The sequence below is a fragment of the Dermacentor andersoni genome, chromosome 2 (assembly GCF_023375885.2).
Source record: "Dermacentor andersoni chromosome 2, qqDerAnde1_hic_scaffold, whole genome shotgun sequence".
Classification (NCBI taxonomy): domain Eukaryota; kingdom Metazoa; phylum Arthropoda; class Arachnida; order Ixodida; family Ixodidae; genus Dermacentor; species Dermacentor andersoni.
Window position 1 is genome coordinate 189,024,272 of NC_092815.1, and position 26,489 is coordinate 189,050,760.

The window sequence follows — 26,489 nt, forward strand, 5'->3', positions numbered from 1 at the left end:
CTCCATCGCGGAGGTTGTGGAGGTACTTATAGGAGTATATGTTTACTTCCATCGCGGAGCTTCTGCGGGCAACTATGGGAGTATATGTTTACCTCCATCGCGGAGGTTGTGGAGGTACTTATGGGAGTATATGTTTACTTCCATCGCGGAGCTTCTGCGGGCAACTATGGGAGTATATGTTTACCTCCATCGCGGAGCTTTTGTAGGGAACTATGGGAGTATATGTTTACCTCCATCAAAGAGCTTTCGCAGGGAACTATGGGAGCACGTGTTTACCTCCATCGCGGAGCTTTTGCAGGGAACTATGGGAGTATATGTTTACCTCCATCAAGGAGCTTATGCAGGGAATTATGGGAGCATGTGTTTACATCCATCACGGAGCTTTTGCAGGAAGCTATGGGAATACTTTTTTTACATTCGAGGGAGGCTTTTCAAAGTACCATAGTATTTCTTTACAATGATCATGGAGGTTTTACAGGAACATATGGGAGTATCTGTTCACATGACTCGGCTAGTATGCCAATTTAAGAATTTTCAATATTGAGTTTCCACACTGAGAAATACACAATATATTGGTTTGCAAGCTAGAAGATGCAAACAAAAGTAAGCAAAGTAGTGCTTTGTAGAAAATAAATTTATTGCATAAGCAGAGGCAAGGAAGAAATGGACGACGCAAGCACAATCTCTTAACTGGTTTTTGATTCTTTCTTGCCCATGTGTTATCTGCACAAACCAAACAGTAAGAATAGAAAGCAACTCATCCAGCTGCAGGTTTAAGCACAGACCTTATGAAGTACATAAAGAATACATGGAAATCAGCCACAAGTGCCTGAACAAGGTGCAATACAGTAATTGTAGAAATAACGTAGCTATAACAGTGCATTCTCTGACAAATCTAGACTGTGGTACTACAAAAGGTAAAGAGGACATCATTTCTCATTAATATTGACATGTGCAAGAGTTAAAGCAGCAAAAAGTTGAGAAGACGCCAAAACACTTATTGCACTTCAAAATTAAATGATTAGGAAAATGAAAGTTCTGGTAGGCACTAACAGAGCCATTTTTACTGTGACAAGCTGGCAGAGTGGACTAAATAAAGCAGAGTTCAGCTTTGCTTTTTTCCCCCATATTACCGAAAGGCAAACATAGTGGCTAAGAGAGAGTCGTAAGGGATGGTAAAATGTTCATTGTATTGTACCCCGATTTTAAGAGCGGGTGAAAGTGCATGCTTTTAATAGCAGCACCGCCTCACAATTCCTTGCGCAGACTGACTCTAGGAACTTTGAAGCCGGTGGATCATGCCCTTAGCTCCAAACATACGTCATGCTTAAATTTCTTAACAATAACATTGAAAGAAAAAACAGTCTCAAGAAAAGCAACAAAAGTGGCAGAATAATGACAAGTGGGCTTCTGATGGCCATCATCCAAACTTCCTTACTGATATTCCACCTGGACAATGCTGCTGGTGCAAGAAGGCTTACAGAGCCTTAGAACCACCATGGGCTCACTTCTGACGATTAAAGGCAAAAAACAGGCAGTGCTGAAGACCGCATCATAAAAGAACATGTGGCCTAGTTGAGATGACAACTTTTGGAAGCTTCATTCCGTAATATCTTGGGAAGGATAAAAAGTAAAAAAAAAAATCTTTTAGAGAAGTGTGCCAATCTGAACTTAACATTACAGCGCAAACACCTAAGACGAACCACAAAAAGACACGACACACACTGGCGCTTTTTGTGGTTCGTCTTAGGTGTCTGCGCTGTAACGTTAAGTTCAGAATTATGTACCAACTAGGCCCAAATGAAGTTTTACTGTGCCAATCTGACAACACTGTTATAAGAGATTTCTCACACCCTTCAGAGGAATAAGGGATCTGATTGCTGGCTCACAGCCTTGCTTGCACACAGCAAGTGCTGCTGCGCTCGAGCATGGTCAAGGCTGGTTGTATTAGTGATAGCCTGCATGCAGGCTAGCAGCAGCTTGGCATCTGCTTTTATGGCAGCAGCCGTACAAGGTCCTTGCCGACTTTTAACACAAAGCCAGTATAATAAAATGCGAGAAACAAAAATTATGAATTACTTATTCAGAAACCGTGAAAATAAGCTATGTATTCAAACAAGGTATATGCACGCAACTTTTATTTTATAATTGTTGATAATTATGTCTCAAAACAAGTTCAAGGCTCCGAACCAGCGTTGCATTTACATTTAATGTGGCTGCATCCACATTGTAACTTTTCTTAACAGCATCGCTTAAGATGTTGGATGCCTCAATGGCACTGCATATATTGCACATAATTAAAAAAAGAATATAGACTGTAACCATTGTGAAACACCTCGTAACAGTGTCGCTGTAAGACAATGACACTGCAGATATTACACATAACTAATAAGTAAATAAAAGGTACATATAAGCAACGAAATAAAAAGTGCACTAGTAGCAGAGAAGGGAGGCATGTTAAACATCACATTAAAATGGCATAAGGCATTTGAACATAATGCTGAGAACACTTGTGGTTTACGATAATCATCAAGTGAAGCATGCAGAAAAGTGTTAGCCATGTTAGCCAATTCCACGGCCTTCAAGACCTACAATGCCATAAACTAGTGTCTCAAGGTGTACACTCCTGGCCATTTGTGCAACTGAAGTCAACGAAGTATGCTTCCATTCAAGCTAGGGTACCATCTCTTTTCCGGTTTGCACTGCACTCTTTTCATATGTTGAATACATACCTTGGCCACCTTGGCAAGGAACAGTACCAACAGATGAGATAAAACAAAAGACAAACACAGTGCTGACTGACAAGTGGATACGTTTGCTGCCATGCTTTCCCTTTTCACACTGTCACGAGTCACCGGCAGAGCATGTGCGATAATGTGGAGCAGACGACATTGGTCAGTGAAATGGAGAATGGATACGTGAGGTGAGGAAGCATGTGAAGTGTCAGAGAAAAATTGAAGGAAAAGGGGAGGAAAACCAAGGAGCGCGCATTGCTGACATGGATGAGAAGCAAGGCAGTTGCATCTCTAGCTGTGTTTGGAGATGGGAAGTAGTAGCTTGGGACCACGGACAGACGAGAGGACATCCAAGAGTTGGCCAACAACAGCTTCCAAGACCTGACTACATCGCCATGACTATGCTCTGCAACCCCAACCCAACGCCACACTGCCATAACCGGCCTTGTCCAGTGCCACAATCACCTGACCACGTCGGCCACACAATGCCTGACTAGTCCAGACTGCGTCCTGTGCAATGCAAGTCTCGTAAGGGGGCGACAACCTCGTCACTCACAACGAAGGTCTATGTCTACGTCATGTTGCAACTACGCAGGCTGACATCTTGCACCACGCCTTGCCGACGTTCACTGCTACTCTGACAGTCAGAACATTCAATTCTTGGGGACTGTCACTTGGCCAGTCAGACTATAAACATTATACAGCTAATTTCTCATTTGTTTTGATTATGTATATACCTAGTTTTGTTAATCTCTTTTGTGTACAGGGTATATTTTGTGCACACTTACTTTGCTGGTCATTTGTTTTGGGTTACATTGTGTCTTGGGAAAAATATTTAACATATTTGCATTGCGTCTCTGTCCATTCCTGAAGCGCTGAAATTCGTGACAGTTGGCAAGCCTGTCAGGATTTGTTCTTCCTGCCGTGCTCTTTCACATGAGCAAGGGTCTCGCTTATGCCACGGATGTACGGTATTGAAGCCCGTTTTTTGGGGGGGTCCAGGGTGGGTGGGTACTGCGTGAGCCAGCTGGCACCCTACTGAGTCAATGAAGTACTCAGGGTATCCCCAAGCCATCAATTCCCACCACACAAGTGAATTGTCTGCCATGTGGTCTTCTGCTGTTGTGCACACATTTTTCACCCAACGAAGGAGAGAGCAGACAACAGACCTCTTCTGCGAAGCAGGGTGCACCAATGTGTAGTTGAGGTAGCGCCCCGTGTCAGTTAGCTTCCTAAACACCTCAAATAACAGGTTTGGCCCTTCGCATGGCACAAGGGAGTCCAAGAATGACAGTTGACCTTCACATTCCACTTCTATGGTGAACCTAATTTTGCTTGCAATTGTTTAAGTGAGCCGTGAAGAGGTCGAGGTTTAACTCAAGGTTAGCTCGTTTACATCGACACCTAAGGTCTTTTTCAGATATGTCGACTGTTTCAGAGTTTTGCAACAACAGAATATTCACCTCCTCACGGCTCACTTAAACAGTAATGCAAGCAGCAATTAAGTTCACCATAGAAGTGGAATCTGAAGGCCAACTGTCATTTTTGGACAGCCTCGTGCAGCATAAAGGGCCAAACCTGTTATTCGAGGTGTTTAGGAAGCTAACTCACACGGGGCGCTACCTCAACTACACATTGGTGCACCCTGCTTCGCAAAAGAGGTCTGTTGTCTGCTCTCTCCTTCGTTGGGTGAAAAATGTGTGCACAACAGTAGAAGACCACATGGCAGACAATTCACTTGTGCAGTGGGAATTGATGGCTTGTGGATACCCTGAGTACTCCATTGACACAGTAGGGTGTCAGCTGGCTTGCGCAGTACCCACCCTCCCTGGACCCCCCGAAAAATGGGCTTCAATACCATAGGTCCCCTGCATAAGCGAGACCCTTGCATGCGTTGTGGTCATATGATGTGCAGGCTGTGCACGTTCCAAAACGTAAACACGAGCTCATGCATGTGAAAGACCGTTCGGAAAAGGGCAAGTTCCCAGGCGTAGTGTAGGTCCTTCGGTGTGCGAACTGTCGGTACGTCTACATCGGAGAAACCGGCAACTCCAAAAAAAGACTTAAACAGCACAGGAATGATGTCCAGAAACGATACTTTGCATCGAATGCCCTGGCCAAGCACTTCGCAACTACGTCACAATTAGCTAGGAAAAATATCGCTTGATTGTTAAGGAATGAAATCATTTTACGCGTCTTTATCTTGAATCTCTAATCATCCATGTCCATGTATGCCAAGTACCTTAATCATGTTTTGAGCTGCAGATAAGAACGTTACCTACTCTGCTGCTGGTTTCATTGTGAACAAGGCTCCCGTGGGAAGCCGAAACATAAATATATATTTTAAACCATTTTGGTTGCGTTTGCTTAGTCCTGACATTTCGCATGGCCCCCACGAGTTCAAATTAATGAGGTTTACTGCATGTACACATGTTTGCAATTACACGCTTACTTAATTTCTCTCAGCATGTCTGCTAGGCTACGGTCCATTTTGAGCACCGCGATTTCTCCTCCTCAGGGGCACCACATCTCGAAAGATATGCATCAAGTGCATCTGGAAAATTAATCATTTCGCTGTAATACATGTATTGTTACAAACATTACACAAACAAATTTGAAACAATGTCGATGATACTGTCCACAGCTTCCAATTTATGGAGGCTCAATGCCGGCTTCTCAATGAAATTGCGGTCGTTCAGGAAGCACCACCAAAGAGCCCCTGTGATGCTCCTATCCTGAGTGCCAGAACTCCGCACACCAGTTTCGCCAGTTCTTTGCAGAACAGGGAGTCCTAGCCATGGCACTAGAGCAGGTGCCACTCCTCGTCAATGTATACATTTGCTAGGTGTACCTGCAATAAAAGGGCAGAGACACGTTAAGACTGCTTAGGTGTGGGAACGTGAAAGCATCTTTAGTGAACCAGATGGCTGCAATGTGACGCGCACGATATGACACACAGTAGGCACACCTTAAAGGGACTGACAACTGATTTTTAAAGACCTAGTTCTTGGCACAACACAAAGCTCACCCTCAGTAGCGTTTACATCTGCAACGGTTACTTCCAAAAGCACATGGATATTGTGGCATCACAGAAGTGTCCTTGTTTCACACCCCAGGTTCTATTCCCACCTAGGCTGCCAAACTTTCTCATTAAAGCAGCTAATTTGCTTTGTTTACAGGAACCTGAGAAATCTGACATCAAGCATTTTTTATGCATCTTTATTGTTTGCGCAATCAGCCATTGGCTTTATGTCACTAACTGCTGGCAGCAAAAAGAAGTATGTCCAGTGGCATTAGTGTAGGGGCTCCACACAAAATTATATAGCTTACCTCTGTTTGAAAGTAATCTTTAAAGAGACTACACAAGCAATACACAACGACTTTCAGTGAGCCCAAGTTGACTTTCAGCTTTGTGAAGCGTAGAAAGTGGTACAGGTTGTACGGCATGGTGTAGCACGAAAAACTGGAAAAAGAAAGGTTCTAATGGACAGAAAAAAGGGAAAGACGGCGCCACACTCAACTGTTTATTAGACACAAAACTTGCTACATATATACCGCGCACACTCTCGACATCAGGGGAAGAAAAGAGCAAGTGTCAGATCATCTTGTTTTCGTCAAACCCAACAATTTCTTTTTGCATCATATGAGAAAACAGATGTTTGACTAACACACGCTTGACCAGTTATACGAATGTGACATGCCTCTAGCAGTTCCTGCGCAGTTTTATCGCTACTCTTACCTAGGATTCTCACCACAGAACAACTTGGCTTACAGTACAGCAGCACGGTATACAATACACAGAAAAATGGGCATTCATATGCGCTTTTAAATTGTTTGCATGTTCCCTCATTCAGTCGTTCACACAACGGCCAGTCTGCCCGATGTAGGTTTTCCTGTAACTTAGCGGTACATGTATCTGGTAAACCACAGCAGTGGAACACTTTTCCACGTAGCACTTTGCATGTTTGACTTCGTACATTTGCACTGCACTTTCTATGATTCGGGGACATAGGCAAGACAGCGTGTTCGAGGAAGAAAACAACAGGTACCTCATACCTGTTCGCTGCCTTGAGGCTGTGGCTCACCCTGTGGTAATAAGGAGCCACTTGAGCCTTTCTTTGGGAATCGTGCTTACTTCCCTCACTCCCCTTCGGATTATTGTAACATTTGAGTTGCTGCAGCGAGGTTTCTGCCACTAGGTGATGACCGAATGAGGAAATCTGGCATTTAAAAGCTGCTGGACACGATGCTTGAAACTAGACAAAAAAGCTATGTGGAAAAGCAGTCCACGTGATTTACCAGACACCGTTAAGTTATGGGAAAACCTATGTCGGGCAGATTGGCCATTGTGTGAATGACCGAATGAGGGAACAAAAACAATTTAAAAAAGGATATGAACACCCATCTCTCTGCACATTGCAAATCGTGCTCCTGTAAGCCACGTTTTTCTGAGGTGAGAATCCCAGGTATGAGTAGAGATAAAACCGCGCGGGAACTACTAGAGGCATATCACATTCAGATCAGTGGTCAAGCATGTGTTAGTCAAACATATGTTTTTATATGATGTGGAAATGAAATTGTTGGGTTTCACACAAACAACATGACCTGTCACTTGCTCTTTTTGCTGCCCCTGATGTCAAGAGTGTGCGCAATATATATGTAGCAAGTTTTGTGCCTAATAAACAGTTGTAAGTGTAGTGCCATCTTTCTTTCCCTTCTTTCTGTCCTTTTGTATCTTTCTTTTTGCAGTTTGTTGCACTACAACAGCATGGCATTTAGCAATGACCAAGTCGCTCAAGAGAAAGTTACTGTGTGGTACAGGTTGTACCAGCCAATCAGAAGAGCTCTCTTAGTATCCGCCTCTGATCACCCTCTGAGCAATTAGACGGCTTGTATCTCTACAACTTTTGGCTTGTGCTGTTAGGCTATCATTACATAAACTATAAATGCAGAAGTACATATTAGCATGCTTTATGAAAAGCCAGAGTAGTACTATACTGACTGGATGTGACATAAATGGTAAGAATGTTCTGGCTGGAAACATTGTGAGTTTATCAACACTGACTGACGAGTAACTGAGAAAGTTGGTGCATTAGCATGTTTAACTTTTGCATACAACACAAGGGACAGAAGAGAGACCACAGTGCACAAAAGCTACCAATTCAATGTTTAAATGTTTATTTTATGGGAAGGAATACAGAAAATATTTACACTGCATGTGCACTTGTACTGCACAAACGTTCTTTTAGAATCAGGGCAAATGTTGCAAACAAATAGAATTAGAAAGCACAGAGTGATTGCTATTCTGTGTCATTTAGAGAGTGTTCCTCTTTTCCACACAATCATAATGAGAGCGGACTGGCACGTCCCAGTATTTAAGTGATATTCCTTACTGTTATTGTTGGCCATTCCGTTACCAGAGGTGAAAAGAACAGATGAACAATCTAAATCTGATGCATAGCACCAGTCATGTTGTATGGTCTCCCTTCCCTCCCTGTGCAAATTCTGTCCTGAAAAGTTACATGAACTGAATGGCAAACTCATAAGGACACTACAAATTTCACCTAGTGAACACAGCTGGTTCTCGGAAAATGCACGAATACGGTGATAGGTATGTGTCGGCATAGTGTAGCACGCTAACTTCGACACTACTGCAATACTTCAGCTGTCACACGACTACAGTGCTTAAGAGACCACAGAAGTGTAAGTGCACAACAAAAAAAAGCAGGTGCATCAACCATAAATTTGACTTCAGCAAACACAACATAGGCTGTTTCGTGTGGCTAAAATACTAGCTAATATGTAGAAAGTATATGCACAGGTATACTTAGCTATAGGTACTCGCCCATCCAACTTAAAAACTTATTATCAGTTGCTGTGCATATGATGCTTGCTCTAGACACTGGTGGTTACAACAAAGATACTTTTAGAATGAGATAAAATGCTTTCATCTGCCCAGTAATCGAAGTTTTATTGATAGCATTATAATTTAGACTTGCTGGTTGAAGATATTCTGACCTCAACAGCACCAAGCAGATTGAATATAAAAATGCCCACTGCGCTGACCAAATACATAGTGTGAAACAGAACACATGAAAAGGGACCCAAAGTATTAGAAATTATTCATGACAGCTGTTGAATTAGGGCTTGTTGGTTGATTATCACTATTAAAATTACAGAAGTGCCAATCGGAATGTTCTATGTGGTGCAGTTGAAATTAAATTCATTTGATGAGCAACAACGAGCAAATGCAACCAGACAATTTAGCACTATGTATGAAATAGTGTTCTTTAATGATTGAGCATCAATACACGGATCTATCAGCTAACTATGTGATCTATACTGTGTTTACTTAAAGTGAAAAATAATGTAACTGGACATAGACTCTTAACTGCTACAATGCCTATTTGCATGAATGGGCATAGCTTGCCAAATTTTTTTTTATGGGAGAGAAAAAAATCAAGCTTACTAGAAAACACCTCAGCACAGCAGTAACGTCATCAATACTTCCTTTTGGGAGAGTTGGTTCATCTCGAAGCATATGGGTAACAGCACAAAAAGACCACAAGAAGGCAGACACGTACACACAGTGCTGACTAACAACTGATTTTATTGGCAAGGATAGCACACCTTGTAGGGTGTCTCACATAACTTGAGCCAAGAATTTTTTTTTAAAAATGAAAGGCACGTTGGAAGCGAACTGAACCAAATGCATACTATTCGCAATAGCCTATAGTAACTCCTACAATCCTTTGTTTTCCCCATAACTTGCCAATTAATTAAATTTAATTACCCAACTCTAATTATTGGCTGAGGACCCCAAGTATGGCACACAGATTTGTAGAGCCCCTTCAGCAACCACCGATCGAGTTGTTTGCTTTACGATACGTCTCACATAGTCATTTCTTCTGAGTTGCAAAGAAAGTCCGCGAAATATGAAACAAGGCACGTGACAGAGTGCTTGCGCAGTGGTATTGTGCTCCTCTCAAGCGTGCCTTCGGTGAACAAGGTCGGCTCCCGTCGGATGATGGCGAAAATGCATGCTGCAGGCGGAGCGGTGCCAATGAGATAAAGAATGCCCTGCCACTTTCTCGTCACCAGTCACGATGCAGCCAACCTTGTTCACCGAACGCACGCTTGAGAGCAGCACAATACCACTATGTTCCATCACGTGGCCTTCATATTTCATGGGCTTTCTTTGCAACCAGGAAAAACGGACTACATGAGACATTTAGTAAAGGAAAGAACTCGATCGGTGGTTTCTGAAGGTGCTCTACAAATCTGCGTACCACACTTGGGGTCCTCAGCCAATAACTAAAAGTTCTGCAATTAAACTTATTTAATTAGCAAGTTATGGGGAAAACAAAAAATTGTCTGAGTTACTATAGGCTATTGCGAATAGTATGGGTTTCGTTCAATTCCCTTCACACGTGCCTTTCATTTTTAAATTCTTGGCTCACGTTATGTGGGACACCCTGTATATGCCAGAGTGAAGCAAGGGAAATGAAAGGGAAAATCATGTCAAGGGTGACAGCGTGCCAAGTTCACAAGCGCAATGAAGCCAACCAAACACAACAAAGCGCAAACAATTATTTTTCTTTTCCTTTGCAATCTGAAGCCCCGATAGCCGCACCCAGAAGATCAGATTCAGCATCAAAGAGAGCAAAGTGAGGGGTGCTAAACAGTTGCTACCGAATTTTCTAATGTGGAAGGTTTTTAAACTGATGTGCGCAGTCTTGTCACTGCTCTTTCCTAGAATCGTCGTGACTTTCAACTGGGCCACACAATCCGTATACTTGCTAACGTGCGCAACTAAATGTGCATATTTCTCATCTAGTGTTTTTTTTTTTTCAGTTTTTGAGGGTGTTCCCCTGAACGGTCATTGATACAGCGAGCAATTTCACGGACAGAAAACATCCCACATGACATGGGGATGCAATACACCACTCCAGTGGAACATTTTGCTAACGGCGGTTGGTGCTTCTTCTGGCATCCACATTTTCTGGCATTACATATACGTTGACACAACTTTCCCAGCTCATTTCGGGCATAGAAACAAATTGGCACACCGTGCCTACTTGCCACCTTAAGATTGTGGGAAAGTTTGTGGATGTAAGGGACCACCTCTGTCTTAGGTGCCTTCAGTTGATCCTCAACCATTGCACTTCCACATCCACACTTGAACTTTTCAAGGAGGACTTCTGAAATGGCAGTCAAGACCGAGATGGGGAACCCTGCAGCTAAAAGACGGCTTACCTGATTATGAAAACTGAGCTTAATCTGATGTGGGCACGATTTTTGGAGAGCCTATTCCATACGCAACACCTGTATACTTCTCTTAATTGTCTTGGAGTGTGCCGAGTGAAAGGGCAGCAATTCCTTAGCCCGTGGGTTGGAGGCCCAGCCAACATGTCCATCGCTGAACGTAATCTTTACGTATAAAAACTAAAATTGAAAGGTTCGGAAGTTCAAGGGTGAAAGGCAACTCACGTCTATGTTTGCTAAATATAGATAACACTTTGCCTACTGTAGAGGGTAGGTGAAGGTGGGCTACTGTTTATAAAAGCACCAAATAAGTGTCAACATGCCGAAAAATTTTTAAAACTGGCCCCCCATTAAACACTTGTTCCAGTGTGTTGTCCACCTTTACCTGAAAAATGTCACAAAGATTAGGGGCTACGCAAGACCCTATGCAGATGCCATCACACTGCAAAAACAGCTGCTTGTCAAATACAATAAAAGTCGAGTTCAAATAAAACTGCAATAAAGATAGAAAATTATGAATGGAAAACCAACGGTGTTCTGGAAAGATACGTCGCCGTTATCTTCTATGCACTCTTTGACACATGCTAGCAGTTGATTCTGTGGAACAGAATTAAACAACTCCTGCACGTCTTCCGAAAAACCGAAACCAACATGATCATTTCGCTCTAAAAACTGTACTACTGAGACTGATTTCTTTAAAAGTGATTGGTCGTTTAAAGCTAGCGCCTTGAGCTTCTTTAGCAAAAATTGGCTAACACTTCTGCCACGATCCCTGTTCACTAACAATAGTGCTAAACGGAACTTTGGGCTTATGTGTCTTGGCTGTGAAAACCCCCCTCAAACTGTTCCCTCTGCTGTTAGATATGTCCCTGGCAAACTTTCCAAGGTATAATTGGTACAAAACTCAACGAACTTAATTTTTCCTCGCACTTCACTTTTCTCTCCAGGGACACAGTTCTTATTAGCCGCTACCAAACATTTTTCATTGTAAATTCCCTTGGGTAACGTATGGGATTCCGTCTGGTCCTGCTGCCGACGTGACCCATCTTGGCATCGAATCATGACGTCTTCTTCTATCTTATTATAATATGACGTGGGAGACAGGAAATGTTCCAGATTCTTGGAAATGCAGTTGCGTTGTAGGCCTGCTTAAACCGGGGAAATACCCTAACGAGCTCTCCTCCTGCAGACCGATCACCTTAGCCAGTTGCGCCGACAAAGTAATGGAAAGAATGGTCTTGTCAAGGCTGGAATGGTTTCTAGAGAAAAATAATTGCTTTCCTGATTTTATGCATGGATTTAGAAGAGGCCGTTCTTCCATTGACGGTGTTATTGACTTGGTATCCACTGTTGAACAAGAAAGAAGTCGCCGTCGGTTAGTTGGAGCTGTTTTTCTGGATATTAAGGGTGCATACGACAATGTACTCCATTATGCAATCCTTGATGCACTGGAAGATTTAGACGTCGGTGGCCGGCTATATGCATGGATTGTTAGCTACCTCAGTGGCCGCACGGTGTATATGTCGACAAGTGATGGTGACACCGGACAGTACCATATACATTGAGGTGTTCCACAAGGAGGAGTTCTCAGTCCAACTCTTTTCAATGTTGCATTGATTGGCCTTGTATCCGAACTTCCTAGCACGGTGAAGATTAGCGCATATGCGGACGACATATGCATATGGACATCTGGAGCCACCTGTCCCCAAATGCGTGCTAGGCTTCAACGTGCAGTGACAATCACAGCTAAGTATCTGCGGCGTCAAGGCCTCCAACTCTCAACAGAAAAATGTTCTGTGATTACATTCACGCGAAAACAAATGACCAGGTATCCGATAATCATTAACGGAGTAGCGATACCTACGGTTACACACCACAGATTCCTTGGTGTAGTCATAGACCGGGGATTATCTTGGTCAAGACATGTCGCCGCACTGAAGTCAAAGCTGAAGAGTTTTGTTCACGTCCTTCGCATCGTTGCAGGAACAAGATGGGGCCCCTCGGAGTCGTCGTTACTCCAACTGTACCAAGCACTATTCGTAGGGTATATACGGTACAGCATTCCGGCGCTCTCAAGCATGAGACTTAGCTGTGTGCGCGCGCTGGAGAGCATTCAAGCTCAAGCATTGCACACATGTTTAGGCCTCCCACGATGCACGTCAACCAATGGAACAATAGCGGAAGCTCTTACTTGTCATATTGGGGTATACTTGCTCTGCGAGCCTCTTCGAATGTACCTTCGCGTGTTGACCCGACACAGGCACCATCCTCTGTCATCGCTCCCTGCCACCCACCCAGGTTCCAGCTTTTCAAGGACTATATCGCGCCATCAACGCGTTTTGCAATCGAGATTTTCTCCCGCCTGTATTCCAAGAATACCCCCGTGGGTTCTGCCTAAACCTGTCGTTACATTGCAGATACCTGGAATTACTAAAAAGTCATATCCGTTGCATCTATTGGCCTCAGGCAACTTGCCCTGTGGCACATTTCTGCAAAGTACGGAGATACTGCACACGTGTATACCGATGGCTCTGTCACACCATATGCCTCCACTGCAGCCTTCGTCATTCCACATATGATCATTGCTCGGCGGTTTAAACTAGGCCATAGCTCAACATCAACTGCCTGCCTCAGAACTTGTTTCTATCCAGGAGGCACTTCGATTTCTCTCCGAGGAGCCTCCTCACGCATGGACAATATTCTGCGATTGCAAGCCAGCTCTTCAAACGATTGACTGTGTCCTCAGACGGGGCCCGTATTATTCCATGGCTATAGAAATTACAGAACGGCTCGACCACGCAACTAGATATGGCCACAATGTCACCTTTCAGTGGATACCCTCACACTGTGGCCTGATCGGGAGCGAACAGGCAGAAGCTGAAGCGAAAACTGCTTTAGATAATGCTTGTAAAGTACGCATTCCGTTCTCACGTGCAGACACAAACGTCCTACTTCGTCGCGTAAACCGCAACTCTACGTTAGAAACACTGGACCCAACCAGATCGACGACACAAGCGATTACACAAATGGGACCAAGAAATGAAATTTCGTATGCCTCACAAGCTCAAAAGAAGCCACACGAGCATGGTGCACCGGATTCGCCTTGGTGTCGCATTCACCAACCGTTATAGACATATGATAGGTGCCAGTGATACTAGCCCAAACTGAATTCTGTGAGGTGCCAGAAACGCTTGAACATATATTTTGTGTGTGTCCCACCTACGCGCAAGAACGCCAGCAACTTGTCTCTTCCATTGCAAAGATCCATGAGAGACCGCTATCGGACGAGTTTCTTTTAGGTCCTTGGCCTAATGCAAACAGCGCAGCCCTGGTAACAAGAGCCGCTGTAGCTTTTCTCCAAGCCACTGGGCTGGACGCACGGCTTTAGAGAGGCCACAACTCTGAATTTGTATATACGCACCTCTTCCTTATACCATCATCATTCATCAGCCCTTTCCCTCCCCGTCCCTCTTCCCCAGTGTAGAGTAGCAGGCCAGAGCAAGTTATAGCTCAGGCCGACCTCTCTGCCTTTCTGTAAATAAATTTCTCTAACTTGGGTAATACGATGAGCCCACTCTCTTTGTCAGCTTGCGTAAGCATCAGGTTGTTGCTCTTAAAAAAAGATATGTCATTCAACAATCTACTATAGTGCGAGTCCGGGGTTTTTGGAGCAAGCTTTAGCAGGCAGTCAACACCTTTGAGAAGGCGGTGGTCCCGATTATCATCTTTTCCTGAGTGGCCACTTTCCAATTTAATGCAGTGAGATCATGTGCAGGAACATCAGCTTGGACCCCAAATTTGGATCCTTTCTGAAGATGATGCATAATCTTCCCTGGTATGTGGACGTCCCCCATGACGACATTGCTTCCATCTTGCGTCATTTTCCTCCTGAACACCGGAGCAACTCATTCAAGATGCAAGCATCTTAATCGCAAGCCAATCAGGATGGTCCTTAAAACACAGAAGATGGAACCAGTCCTGAAAAAGTTGGACTTGTTGTCACAGTTCTGAGTGACTTATTCTGCAAAATCTTTTCACATGCCCCCACACTGGTTTCACAAGGCTGAAGAGGGTACTTACTTCATTAGGGACGAGTCCTTTCCGGATGCAAAAGGTGAAGTGTCTTTCCTTCCTCTTGTAAGGTTGTAAGGCACCTTTTCCACCATCAACCTTCTACTCAGTCACATCGCCCATGCAACATGCTAGTCAAGACAGTTCGCCTTTTCCATCCGGAAATGACTCGTCCATAACGAAGTAAGTGCCCTCTTCGGCCCTGTGAAACCAGCGTGGGGGCATGTGAAAAGACTTTGCAGAATAAGTCGCTCAGGACAGGTTGCACCTTCTGTGATTTAAGGACCATCCTGACTGGCTTGTGATTTAGAAGCTCGCGTCTTAGAAGCGCCTAGTGGCACAGCTCATGGAGTGCAGGTGGAGGTGCATCTTGAATATGTTGCTCTGTTGTACAGGAGACAAGAAAATGACGCAAGATGGAAGCAATGTCAGCGTCATGGGGGACATCCATATACCAGAGAAGATTATGCAACATCTGCAGAAAGGATCCAAATTTGGGGTCCAAGCTGATGTTCCTGTGCATGATATCACTGCAATGAATCGAAAAGTGGCCACTCAGGAAAAGATTATAATCGGGACAGCTGCCTTCTTGAAGGTATTGACTGCCTGCGAAAGTTTGCTCCGAAAACCCCGGACTCGTACCGTACTAGATTGTTGAATGACATCTCTTTCTTTAAGAGTAACAACCTGATGCTTATGCAAGCTGACAAGCAGGGTGGGTTCATTATTTTGGCCAAGAGAACTTACAATGAAAAAGGTTTGGTAGCGGCTAATAAGAACTTTGACCCTGGAGAGAAAAGTGAAGTGCAAGTAAAAACCAAGTTCGTTGAGTTTTGTAAGCAATTAGACCTCAAAAATTTTGCCAGGGACATATCTAACAGCAGAGGGAACAGTTTGAGGGGGTTTTTCACAGCCAAGACACATAAGCCCGAAGTTCCATTTAGCACTACTGTTAGTGAAGAGGGATCGTGGCAGAAGTGTGTTAGCCAGTTTTTGCTAAGAAGCTGAAGACGCTAGCTTTGAACGACCCATTTCTTCTAAAGCAATCAGTCGCAGTAGTAGATTTTAAAGGGAAATGATCATGTTGGTTTCGGTTTTTCAGCAGACGTGCAGGACTTGTTTCATTCTGTCCCGCAGAATCAACTGCTAGCGTGTATCAAAGACTGCATTGAAAATAATGGCGACGTATCCTTCCAGAACACTGTCGGTTTGTCCGTTCATAACTTTCTATCATTATTGCAGTTTCATTTGAACTCTACTTCTATTGTGGTAATAGTTCTGCGGAAACCCGCAAGGTGGAGATAAATAATTGATTATGGGAAAATGAGACATCCACTCAATCGTAGCAATTAATTGCTACGATTGACATCTGCTACCCTACTACCTGCTAGCCACCGGGTTAGCTGGTAGAGTGGCTGCCCTGGAAAGGCAGTGGTCCTGGGTTCTAGTCCCGGACTAGGACAAGTTTTTCTTCAACTGCGAGGCTTTTCTTTAAGGAACCCGCATGGGTTTCCTTTGTAGCAATTGCTATGATTTGGTGGATACCTCATTTTCCCTAAATTAATTACATTTATTGTATTTCACGAGTAGTCATTTCTGTAGCGCGATGGCATCTGCATAGGCTCTTGCGTAGCCCCTATTCTTTCTGACATTTTTCTGGCCAAGGTGGAAAATGCACTGGAACAGATGTTTAATGGATGCCAGTTTTAAAATGTTTTAGGTATGTTGAGAATGTTTTAGTGCTTTTAAAAAAGCAGCCTACCTTCCCCTACCCCTCTACATTAGGCAAAATATTTTCCATTTTTAGCAAACATAGACATGGGTTGCGTTTCACCCATGAACTCCCGGACCTTTCAAGTTTACAGTTTTTAGACCTAGAAATCATGTTCTGTGATGGACATGTTTGCTGGGGCTACTACCGACGAGCTAAGAAGTTGCTGCCCTTTGACTCTGCACACTCCAAGACAATTAAGAGAGGTATAGCGGTGTTGTGTATGGCATCAGCTCTCCAAAAATCGTGCCCACCTCAGATTAAGCCCACGTTTAATAATCAGGCAAGCCGCCTTTGGCTGCAGGTTCCCCGTCTTGGTCTTGACTGCCGTTTCTGAAATCCCACTTCCAAAATTCAAGTGAGGATCAGGAAGTACACTGGCTGAGGATCAATGGAAGGCACGTAAGACAGAGGTGGTCCCTTACATCCATAAATTTTCCCACAATCTTAAGAAGGTGGCAAGTAGGCACGGCGTGTCAATTTGTTGCTCTGCCCCAATTAAGCTGGGAAAGTTGTGTCCACATATCTGTAACGCCAGAAAACGTGGATGCCAGAAGAACCACCAACCGCTGTTAGTAAAATGTTCCACTGGAGTGGTGTATTGCATCCCCATGTCATGTGGGATGGTTTACGTCGGCGAAACTGGTCGCTGTGTCAATGACCGTTTAAGGGAACACGCTCAAAAAGTGAAAAAAAGAAACTAGATGATAAATATGCACATTTAGTTGCGAACGTTAGCAAGTATACTGAATGGGTGGCCTGGTTGAAAGAGACGATTCTAGGAAAGGGCAGTGACACGACCGCACGCATCAGTTTAGAAGCCTACTACATTAGAAAATTTGGTAGCAGGTGCTTTAGCACTCCTTCCCTTGCTCTCTGTGATGCTGAATATGATCTTCTACATGTGGCTACCGGGGCTTCAGACGGCAAAGAAAAATAATTGTTTGCATATTGTTGTGCTTGGTTGGCTGTATTGTGCTTGCGTGGTTAGCACGCTATCACCCTTGACGTGTTTTCCCCTTCATTTCCTTTGCTTCACTGGCATATATAAGGTGTGCCATCCTTGCCAATAAAACCAGTTATTAGCCAGCACTGTGTGTATGTGTCCCCCTTCTTCTGATCATGTTTGTGCTGTTACGCATATGTTACAGCAGTAACTGCAGCACAGTGAATAATGACCTTCATGTATCATTTCAAAAAGTTCCGGCTCATCAAATGTGTATTTGCCAGTGGCAGTTATTCTGGGAACAAGAGATAAATAATGGCAAATATGAATGTTAAACAATGGTAAGCACGCCATGTGCTTAGACATGCAGCATAGTTGTCCCACTACACTTTGAATTCTTATGTGCACAGAAACTGCACAAGCGTGTAGAATAAACAGAAAAGAAGATGGAAATAAAAGCTGCAGCATAGGAAACAGTTTCAAAACAATAAAGCCAAAATAAAAAAGTCAGAAATACACCGTGTACTAAGCAAAAATAATAACTTTTATGCTTTTAGCGCACAAAAAGGGACGAGAGACAGAGGTACGACACGAACACAGCGCTAACTTCCAGCAATTGTTTTATTCTACAAAGCGGTACACATATTTATGGGTAACAGACAACAGCATAAGCATGCACATATGCACTGGTTTCTAATCAAATGAGACAGCAACGAGACATGTAATGGAAAGTTAAGATGATATCGAAGATGAAAAAGCAACCATGCATAGCCAAAAAATTTTTGTAATTGCAAGATTAAAATGCCATCTCCATCAAGCCACCCTCCGTGACACGTTAAAAAAATCAAATTCTTTTTTTGAAAGATCGATTGAAGGTGCGCTAACACGAGCGTTCCCCAAACTAGCGATCTTCGCCGCTTCAATAATCTGTGTTAGCACGCCTTCAATCGATCTTTCAAAAAAAGAATTCGATTTTTTAAACGTCACAGAGGGTGGCTTGACGGAGATGGTATTTTAATCTTGCAATTACACAAAATTTTTTGGCTATGCATGGTCGCTTTTTCATCTTCGATATCATCTTAACTTTCCATTACACATGTCTCGTTGCTGTCTCATTTGATTAGAAACCAGTACATATGCGCATGCGTACGCTGTTGTCTGTTACCTATATATATGTGTACCGCTTCGTAGAATAAAACAATTGCTGGAAGTTAGCGCTGTGTCCGCGGCGTACCTCTGTCTCTCACCCCTTTCTGTGCGCCAAAAACCTAAAAGTTATGGAATGCCAACATGCCCAAACCTACGCTCTTTCAAAAATAATAAAGGGAAAATCAGACAGAATTTGTCAGCTGTTGACAAATTTGACTTCACCCTACCATTTGCTAGCCGCCTGGTTAGCTCAGATGGTAGAGTGGCTGCCCTGGAAAGGCAGTGGTCCCGGGTTCGAGTCCCGGACCATGACGAATTTTTCTTGAACTTCGAGGCTTTTCTTTCGAGGAACCTGTACGGGTTTCCTTTGCGAGAATTGCAATGAATGGGTGGATGTCTGATTTTCCCTTTATTAATTACTTCTCTCCACCTTGCGGGTTTCCGCAAGAACTATTCTGTCAAACAAAAATGAAATTTAAATTGCAGCCAAGCAATTGATGCAAGAAAAAATACTTAACATCAGGACATGTTAGATCTAGTTTTATATAGAAAACAATAACAGCTATGAACACAAATAAGCAGCAAGTTGCAAAAATACTTAGCCTACTTAGTAAGCTGTGTTGAGTAATATGTTGATAAACTTATTCACGAATGATACTGAGGTCCTACTCTTTGGAACACATACACATCATACATACCTGAACCAAGCAATCAGATTACACACTGCGCTATGGCAGTCATTCAAGGTTTCCCTGCATTTCTGCTGGCTCCTCCATTATGTGGACACTGGTGTGGGTTACGGCCTCGCCACTACAAAATAGGTTCGGAAAGTTCGCAGTTAATTTATAGCAGTGGCACATTAACGCTGTCACAGTGTGAACACACGCAAGGAGCATCTAAAATAGTCACGAAAATAATGTTTGCATTAATGAAGGGTGGCAACAGAGGGACCCCTTCATCACCGTAAAATTTTTAACACACACACAGCAGCAACACATTACAAAGAATCTTTGTTTACATACCAATTCAATTTTTTCATGACTTAGTTTAAGCAACTGTCTCGGGTCATGTTTAGTTATGCATAAGTTATGTCAACACATCTTGTCTTAAAAATATTTAGTAATCTGCACCTGTTGCAAGCTTTGACTGCTTACGTTTTTCTTTTTCCAAAACTGCTCGTAAATTCAGAACCGCGTAAGCACAGATTATTTACAACGTAGAAGCATTTATACGCGAGGAAACGTCATTGCAGTAAGAATCTGTTAAAATGCAGATGAGCGTTGTTATGCAACTTAAGCAGAAAAGCGGGAGCTCACGCACAGGCGCACATGATGAACACGATTATTTCCGAACGTAATATTTCTCAACGGAAGAAAACGCTTATAATGATTTTCAATTTCGCATTAAGACAATAAACTTGCCTAGCTAAATTCTGACAACCAGCGCTCAGCAAGCATCAGCACGGGTTCCACTGTTGCCGTGGCAGTTCTATTGGTTCTATTCTACGCTCGTGCACTCTGTGCACACACGAGTGCACGCACAATACACGTGTGGTTAGCAAGCACGATTACTTACCTTTTGAATGGTACGACGCGGTCGAAAAGCGCTCTCCAAGTTGCCGGTGCTGCGTCGACTCCCAGTCTACACGCCGTTACGTAGTGGACGAGCTGAGGCACGCTAATAATACACATTATTTCTTTGCGACGTCCAGCGAACTTCCCGCAACCAGACACAAAAGAGAACGCACTCCAGGGCATGAAAATCGTTGGTCTCCATTTGCCTGGCACGCCACGCATATGGCGAGTTTCAGAGAGACACAAGCTATCTTCTGGCACTTCTGTGTTCGCGAACTAAGTCACATTTCGTTACACCAAACACAAAACCACACGATTAGACAAACACGCCACAACGGCTCGCGCAACCGCCCGGCGACCGGCAGTTGCAAAATAGAGAGCAGAGTAGACGAATGAATGCTATGAGCGTCTTCTTTGAAACAGGGTGGTGGGTTGCGCCACCAACCGATCGCATGGGGCGAGCGTCATCTGTAGACCTTTGCGGTTGTGTGGCCCTCGTGATGCCTTAATATTAACCAGTACCCACTCATTTTGTGCCGTATTGCGCCCAACTACGTATAGTTGCGAGACAAAAAAAACGAACATTGAAGCGTCTATATTGCACGCTATACTTTACTGTAGAAAAAAATTTTATGGCGTATTTTCGATTTTGAACAACTTCTGCCGTATGCAGCCAGCAAAAGCATGGCCTCCGAGAACCGCACTTCAAGTCAGCTGTATTGAAGTTTTTTCATGGCGTTATGAGCTCCTGCCCGTGCTACGTGCGTTGTCACTTCGTTTTAAATAACTTTCTGCTGTCATCAACATCAACTGTAGCCTCAGGAATTGTTGACACGGTATCAGGTGTACGCTTGTGCAGCGTGCGATGTTTCCGAGCGTGTTGTAGCTGTTTCAGTCGGAAAGCATCAAATCTACCAGGGTTCATCACTCGTGTAGCGCAGGTTACACCGGTGTCGTCCGCATTTGCTTTCGTGCCGGTGTGTTCAATGTGCGCGGGTTGCGCGCCTGTCGCCCGTGCCTTCTGTGTTTATCGTGCGACTCACGAACATTCCTCAGAAAAAAACACATATATCTGCAGCGTACATGTGTCCTACGTGGTGTGTACTAGAAATCTGCGGTGGTGTACGATGTTTTTACAGCCAAGTGGCTGCAGTGCGTTCCAGCGAATAAACGCGATTACGTAGTGTTTCCTGGTTATCTTTGTGATTTACCTGCATCTGCGATAGAACCCACGAGGCGTTTGCATGACCTTGCATTGTGATTGTGGAATTTAGTGTTTTGTTTGCCTTCTTCAATGAGTGGCCTTTTATAGACGTTCTTGCTTGATAATAAAAAAAATAAATATCTGTAATGGGGCTGAAATAATCCGGCTTTTTATTCCTTGAAAATTGACGTGAGTGGTAATTTTACAAGATAATAGCAATCCAGCTCTGGACATCGAGCTGTAAAGCAAAATATCTAAACTTGTTACAGTATGTGAATCTTGCTATGATGTGTCAATATCTCTAGCATGTTCTCAGTGCTGAGGGCTTTGCACTATGTTAAAGGCAAATGTAATTGTCTACTCATCTGAATTAGTATATATGATTTCTTCATATCATTTGTTCCAACTACAAAAATTTCATAGGTGCATTGTTGACTTCTAGAGTTAAAAAGACAAGAGATATTACTCAACAGTATGCGTTACAATCTTTCGACATGAATTCAGGAGTATTATATGTTGTGCCATGCATAGTTACTTTGTACGTACAAAGTATTTATATGAATACGCAAAATCTGATTCCTCCATCGCCTGTTGTTTGTAAGTCATGAAGCAAATAAATAATTTCAGCCTGCACTGATTGCTTGCAATACACTTCTTATTCAAATGTTTTCTAAAAATCTGCGACAAGAATGATCTACCTTAGTTTTGCTTCTGCTGCTGACATTGATATAGCAATTTCTGTAGAAAGATGTGCACCATGAGCAAAATACGGATGCAAAATAAATAGCTGATTTTGGATCAGTTTTTCGAAAGCTGCAATACCATTTATACTTTGCGCAATAAGTGCAATGTAAAGGCAATGAAGGTAACTGTAGACTTGTGTTTCGTCATTTGACGGGTAGAAACAATTTCTGGTACCCTATCTGAGCTGATGCAGCAACCTAACCCATACTTCACAGAAAAATGGAAAGTTTCTTCACAAGTGACTGATTCACACAGGCTTGGGAATGGGACTAGCATATTTAATGAAATCATTCTGAAACATAATTAATCAGCATTCTAAAGATGAATGGATAGTGGTAACATCGCCAGTGGCTCACAAGTGGTTGTGTTATACTCCTGTCACAGTGGACATTTTAATGTCATTCGAATCGAATGGCATTAGCATTGAATGACATTATTCGGTTGTTACGCAGCAATATTTAATGCCATTAGAATCGAATTACTTCTGCAATCAAATGAATCTGAAAAAAATCAGTCGGCTTTGCACTCGTGGCGAATGACTAAAATGACATTGAGCATTCATAATTTCAGAAGCAGTAATGTAAAGAGGTAATTAATTTTGTGTTATTTAAGGCATCTGCTATTTCGACTAGAGGAAAGCTGTACGGCAGGCTTTCACAAAATGTTTTTTACTCTCCACCTCAGTGGCGTCTGGCGGCTGTCGCTTTACTGGTCAGTCATACTGCAAGCAGTCGAGTGCCTGTATGCATCTATTTGACAGTCTCGCCTCTTCCTCCGATTGCTTTGTTCACAATGCAAAGCACACAACAACTGACGGCTTCGGCTACTGCAACCGAGCGTCGTCCAGCACTGCCATGTCAGCCGTATTGTTTGTCTTCAATTTATTGGCTATGGCTACTAAGCTGGTCAGGCCTTGTTTTTGCTTGTAGTGGCTAGAAATTCTGGAATTGGAAGTTTTAAATTGCGTGTTATTCTGGTGAAGTGACACGCCATATTTATGTTAAAATAAGTTGACTTTCTACATAGACATTCTACATATACCTTGCTCTTGTTCTCTCACCAATTTTTTTGCAATGATTGCCATTGATATCATGACCGAATGACATCAATTTTTGTTGTGTACCACCACCACAGGTCGAATGGCATTTATTGCACTGAATGTAATTTGCATCTAATGACATTAAAATGTCCAGTGTGACAGGTATTAGATATGGTATAGCAGCTTACACTTTGAACATTAGCATGTTCCATAAGCTAGGGTGAATCGATACGTACTGGCCCACCTGTCACACGTGTAAAGCTGATGTTATTAAAGCTTAGCCTTAATTTTCTATGTTTAGTTAGATTAGGGCAGTTTGTCTTGGCGTAAGCTTAGAGATTTTATTCAGCATAGCACATATAACTTTGGTAACATGAGACGCTAGGTTACACTATTCCTCATCTCTGGTTACAGTTACGTGATTATGCGTGTTCTGCTTAAATATGTTGGCAGTTTATTTATGTCATGGCCAGACAATGTCGGCTGACGGCAATTTTTCTTGGTTCATTGGTTCTGCAGCTGTGCTTGAAGACCACCTCGACGTATATAAGTAGCCAGCTCCAAAGGACCTGGCGTTTTAAATGTGGCCCTCCCGTCCCTGAGGCACGACGTTAATTAATTTAGTCACAACTCGAGATCCGCGATACAAGTTGACTCATATATAGGCGGGCAGCACAGCGAGCGTGAGTCGCGGTGGTTTGCGTGGCTTGCGTATGTGTTTGCTCATCGCTGCCAACCATGTCAGGACAGCCAGCGGCATTTTCATCAGACACGACAAAATTGTAGAGACGTTTATTGTCCTGACGAAGATAGGTTCTAAGCCTAGTGGCTCCCAGCGATATCAGCGGCTGCAAGGGGAGCCTAAATAGACGGCACTCCGCTGCGGCGACACTCGCGTTGATAACATCGCGTCGACATAACATCGACACTCGCGTTTAGTAAGATCGTTTTGTGTAAAACGAAGGAGTGCTGAGCATAGACGTTTGTTTGCAGCTTCTTGGCTGCGAAGTATTCTGGTCGTGTTTGCAGGGGCTTGTTCGTATACCACACGAATCGCCGCGGAAACCACTCCGACGCGTTGCACGGTGGATCGCGCGCAAAGCAGGTGTTTCCCGAACGCGACGGAGAGCGCCGCCGCTCAAGTCTGTTGCTTCCAGTGCCTTCCAGTGTGAAACCAGCACGTTTTTTGACACTGGATCGCACATGGGGACGCTGGCGCTCGCTGGGACTGTCTGGGACACGTGAGAACGCTGGGTCCCACTGGACGAGACGCTGGTTCCACTGCCATGACTCTCGGGCGCACTGGTTTGTGCTGTACAGGCGCTGGTTCTCGCTGCAGTTCGCTGGTTCGCACTGGAAACTGCGCTGGGTGTGTTTGTGCCGCGCTGGTTCCAGTGCGCGAGGACGATCGCTGCTGAATATTAAATGCTTTATACAATTTCATCGCTTGATACTAGTCTCTTGTCCTAAATAACGTTATATCTTGGGGTCATAACACTCTATTTCGTGTCGCAGCTTGGTGCAAAGGTGCGTAAGTTGCCCTGTTTATACATGCACATTTGACACTGAAGATCACTCTCGTTTTTCTTGCATTTTCCCTTTTGACTGGGCGGATAGCTAAATTCTTGAACGAAATCACGCATACGCAGAGGACGCCGCGTTTTTTAGTAGTTTGGGCGTAACATATGACTGGGATTTGTCGCAGTGTTGTGGAGTGGACATGAAATCCAGTTGTTCAGACGCGCTCGAACGGACCCCGAGTTCGAAGCCTACCGCTGATTGATATTATCGCACCGACAACGAAGTTGAGGCGATTCGCGCGCTTCCACTTTCCCTATCGTACTAAAAGAAGGTTCTGGGGCTCAAATACACGCATTTTAGCTTTCGCCAGCTACCCGCGCCGAGATCGCTCCCCGCCACGGAGTGGTCCCCACGGAAGCTCAGGCGTATCCGCCGAGTCCGTCTGCACGCTATCGGCGCGTCTGTGCTCAGGAACCAACAAGACTAAACAAGGATAAATCACTCCATATTTCAACTTTCGCATCGGTGTTCTTAAATAAACTGTTTTTTTCTTTCGTGTCTACGGTGCCAGTACAAGAAGCGATGCGCGCCGATGTGACGCGTCATAAACACAATTAAGTATACGTGCAGTCGCCGAAGGCTGCCAGCACTAGCCTGCGCTTCTCTGACGAAGATATATGACTAAACGGACGTGTCAATTGAATCGCATAACTGAACTTAGAAAACGTTGCATATCCCATGCCTGAAGAACAAGAAACGGCTATCGAAATCAGTAGTAACAGCCCATACAGCTTCCCGTGTCGGCGGTTAATTTAGGACTTTTTTCGTAGTTAAAGTACCTATCGCAAGTGCAAATCGATGTCGTGACACTTCCAAGCATACTACTCAATAAGAACAGCAACTTTAGTTCTCTGGTACAGGCGTGAGTTTTAGTTGGTGAGCAATAACACATTTACTATCTGTACGAGACCTCTCTCTGCCCAATTAAACTATGGTGAATTATCCTCAGGCATAGCCACCTACATAGGCGGCTATGCCTCAGGGTACCACCTCCTCACATGTCGTAGTGGTAAAGCACCGCGCTTGGGATCTGAAGGTCAGTCGTTCGATTCCTAATCTGACCTTTTTTTTTTTTTTTTTTTCACTAGTACGTTCTTTATTGCTTTCTATAATATAAAAATATATATACGTTTCCGGGCACCACGTATTTAACGCGCACGAGCTCTTTTTCGCACCAGTACGCCGTGCCTGACTAGCGCCCCAGCATGCACCGCGCGACACGGGCCCATAATCCGGCGTTGAATTGGACACTGGGCGGTTTTGCAATACTGGGCGGTTTTGCAATACTGGGCGGTTTTGCAATAGGATTGCCAGGGAAGCGGCAGCGACAGCTGCAGACGACGCAACGAGGAGGCAGCGTGATACATTTCGTCGTCTGTTTCGATTAGTAAACGTCGCTGTGACGAAGAA

At 43.8% G+C, this 26,489-nt stretch overlaps 1 long non-coding RNA gene and 1 other non-coding gene across 2 annotated transcripts; one reads left to right on the forward strand and one right to left on the reverse strand.

Moving 5' to 3' along the window:
• Nucleotides 1-616: 616 nt before the first annotated feature.
• LOC126540317 (uncharacterized) lies at nucleotides 617-20,884 on the reverse strand. The gene is made up of 3 exons (XR_007601516.3): nucleotides 20,513-20,884; nucleotides 19,636-19,747; nucleotides 617-5,586 (listed from the first exon to the last, which is right to left on the reverse strand). It is a non-coding gene; the product is annotated as an uncharacterized lncRNA (long non-coding RNA).
• TRNAS-GGA (transfer RNA serine (anticodon GGA)) lies at nucleotides 19,177-19,251 on the forward strand. The gene has a single exon. It is a non-coding gene; the product is annotated as a tRNA-Ser (tRNA).
• Nucleotides 20,885-26,489: the final 5,605 nt, after the last annotated feature.